The following is a 3,728-nucleotide window of genomic DNA, read 5'->3' as shown; positions in this document are numbered from 1 at the left end:
TTTCTTTATCAGAAATTTATGGTAAGAGTGGACTTTTTTCTCAGGGTAATGGATGTTTTTTTTCATTTTCTTCGGCTTTAACGATAGCAGCAAATACAAAGTATTACATATTGCCAAACTTGTAATTAAGCAATTTGTCATAACAAGACATGTGTGTCATCTTTTGGCTGGCAGATCTTGTAGCAGATAAAGGGCAGCAGACCTGGAATTGTCAGTGCTCCAAGCTGCAGGAGCAGAGTGATAGCAGCAGTAGCAGCTTAGGGTGTGCTTTTCTCCCTGAGCTGAAAAGATTGAGCAGGATATCCACACTGCCCACCCAACTACTCTCTTGGGACAGCTCAAGGCCATGGATTGCAAAAAAGCTATGTGGATTTTTTGGGACAGGTGCTGTACTTGTTAGAACAATTACAGTTTTTGGGGATGGTGCCTCTTCTCTGTCTTGTGTCAGGCGGTGCTGCACAAACATGAATAAGGACATGTTTTGAAGGACAAGGTGAGACCTGAGCTATTTGCTCAGTTGTTTGCTGGCTGTGAGATGCCTCCGGGTGGGTATTACCTGTGGTCATTGCTCCACTGCTGTTCAGGCCCACACCTGCAGGCAGGAGCTACCGTGGGCTGCGGACTCCTGCGCAGATGCTGCATCTTCAGCCCAGCCCATCAGTTACCTTTGGTCAGCAGAGATAAGAATGGGACTTGTGTTCCAGGAACTGGAGCCAAGGAGGACAGGATGGAGTAGACTGCCATTTCTGACAGTTGCCTTCACTGCCTGTGGACTGGAAAGTGCAGGATTTGCAGATACTGCTGCCCAAGGCATTGCCACCAATAAAGTGCCTGTCTTACAGTCCTGAAAAAAGGACACTGACTTACGACACTCTTGGCCAAATGGAAGAATGAAGACAGTGATGGGAATACAGTAAATTAATAACTCAGAGATGTTTCAACACAGAGAGAAAATTGCCCCAGGATCCAGCTCTGGAACTGCACAATAAAACTGTCAGGAAGATGTGACAGCCTTGCTGTCCTTCCCTTATGGGATGGAGCAAGGGAGGCTGCCGAGCTCTGCTCTGCATGCCCTGTGGAGTTTGCTGAGGGTGCTGGGGAAGTTGAGCAGTGCCAGCAAGCTCAGGCTATGAGCATGTAGGTGCTATTAGGGAAGTAGCACTCAGAAACAGATTTTATGGCACCCCAGTATCCTATTTCAAGGTCTGCACTGACAGGTTTCTTTCTCTGTATTGAGTACAAACAGTCATTCTGTACATGGGCCAGAGGAGTGTCAATTTGACCCACTGTTGAATTCTCTGCTGGATGTCTGTGATGTGACTGCTTAGAGCGAATAATGCTAAGGTTGTGGGTTTGATCCTAGTATGGGCCATTCACTTAAGAGCTGGACTTGATGATTCTTGTGGATCCCTTCCAGCTCAGAATATTCTGTGGTTCTCTGTACTTCCAGAGCTTACATGGAATTAGATCTTTGTGCTCATTCAGCGGCATTCCCTTCCCCATAATCATCTGCTGTGCCTGAGAAAGTCATGGGGTGTGAGAGAAAACACAGTTCACAATCCATAGATGTCCCTAATGTCTTCATGCCTCATGAAGGAAGAGAAATGGTTTAGGTTCATGTATGCTCTGAAGCCACCCTCTGTTATCCAAAAGTAAATGAGAGTGCAGTGAGTGTTTTAACTTTCCCTCCTTTTTATGTATTTTTGTCAATGCAGGAGATGGACTCAAAAAAAAGCTGCTTTTCATTACAGAGTATCAGAGTGGTTTCTAAAGTCCTACTAATTTTGAGTATTTTTGCTAGAAGAGAAAAGGGAGGTAACCTATGACCTCCAGGCTGAAAGAGCACCGCTCCTTATAACTGTAGATCTGTTTCTGTAAGGGGTCAGGTATTCATGGGCAGGAACAAACTTACAAGATTCCTGCCTGTTTCCCCTAGAAACAAGTTGATATTATTCCTAAGGATACTGGTATCTGTAGGTACTAGCTGGGAAAGTTTTGTGCTTTTTAAAAAAAATGAATCCCTGAGTTTCCAACAAGAGAGACAATTACATTTCTTGGTATTTTGGATGCTAGGGCTCTTAGCCTTTCCCTGTTTCACCAGCATTTTCAGTCTCACCAATTACACTGTAGTTAAAAATGATTAATAATAAAATAGCAGAACAGGAAAAAACACTTAAAGCCATCAACAGACTTACTAATATGCCTGACCATATCATCCTGAGCTTTATTCAAGGTGTTATGTGGTAGCTGTAGACATTTGGTAGACCTAAGAAGCAATTAAGAGGGGAATTAGGTGTTTTCAGAAGCTGCTTTGTCTGAAAAGAAAACTCTTTGAATTGCTGATTTTTCCATATAGGCAACCTTGGGTGGCTCAAGTTCTAGGCCCCATTGTGCCAGAGAAGTTTATGTAATGTTGGGCAAGTCACTGAGTTTGAACACACCAGCTTCTGAGCTCAAGTTCTGCCATACACAAAGAGAAGGTAATAGCGTCCTTCAAGTAATTCTGTGATGATGAATGCACCAGGGCCGTGAGCTACTCTGGCACTGCTGTCATGAAAACAGTGCATGTATTCCCCTTTTCCAGTAAATAGTAAAACTCAATGGAAAAAAAAGTTAACTTTTTGTAACAAAAAGGTTTCAGCTTGCTGCTCAATAAATACACTTGCAACTGAATTGAAGAAAAAAGGAAGAGACAAAGTCATGCACCAGCCCTTTTTAGCCCCAGAGACTCAGACTGTTAAAAAAGATATATTATCGGCAGAGCATGCATCTATTTTCCTACTCTTCTTTTGTGGCATCAGTGCTTTCAATCAGCCATCACTGGGATTGCAAGGTGCAAGGTTCTTCAGAAACAATTTTAAGTGAGTTCTTATATATATGAGGATCACTTTTCCCCTCTCCTCATCCTTCTTCTGGATATTTGTCATCTGAGACATTTCTCCATACATTTTCAAAACAGTTTTGTAAATGCTGTCAGAAGTCCTTAGCTCCCCACTACTTGCTGTGAAGGAGAGCACAGCCCGTACAAAACACCAGAACCACAGCTGGAAATAGAGGGGGTCACAGGGGAAGGAGTGCAGAGGATTGCTGGCAGAGGAGATGGAAGCACCTGCAAGCACCAGCCCTTCACTATTTTTATTCCTGTAGGAAGTAACTTGTATGAAGAGACCAAAATGTGGGTTACTCCATACTTTTAAGGTTGACCTTAATATTGTGCCTGACTTGTTCTGTGTACCTGCTGCTGTATAGAGCCAGGGGTGTTGGTGTGTCAGTGATAGGGACCTCACTCAGCATGAGACCACAGCAGTTATGTTGCTCCCAGGTGTTACCCACGTAGCCCTTTTTGTTCTCATCAGTCACATTTACCAGTCTGAAATGCTGAAGAGACTGGGGAGGGCTGCTCACTGGTGTTAAAACTTGGGATTTTCATTTTGTGGTCACAGACAATAGGGCTACCTTGGTGAGATAAAGTCTAGTTTTAATAAGGAACAGATGAAAGAAGTGGTGACTTCAGGTAGTACAGCCAGTACAGATGGAAAAAATTAAGGCCCTCAGCTGCAGACTAGCACAAATCCAAATGGGAAAAGATGAATCTTTTAAAAGGCTCAGTGGTTGTCTATCACTTAACCTCATCAACTCTACTCATGGCAGGATTCATTCTGTTTTGTTTCTCTTCATACTCTTCAAATTCAATACAATCAGACAGCTGTGTGGTTTTGGGGTCTGAT

The sequence above is a fragment of the Cyanistes caeruleus genome, chromosome 2, assembly GCF_971803275.1.
Source record: "Cyanistes caeruleus chromosome 2, bCyaCae1.hap1.1, whole genome shotgun sequence".
Lineage (NCBI taxonomy): Eukaryota > Metazoa > Chordata > Aves > Passeriformes > Paridae > Cyanistes > Cyanistes caeruleus.
The sequence above is the reverse complement of the archived record's forward strand: the minus strand, read 5'-3'. Positions refer to the sequence as shown.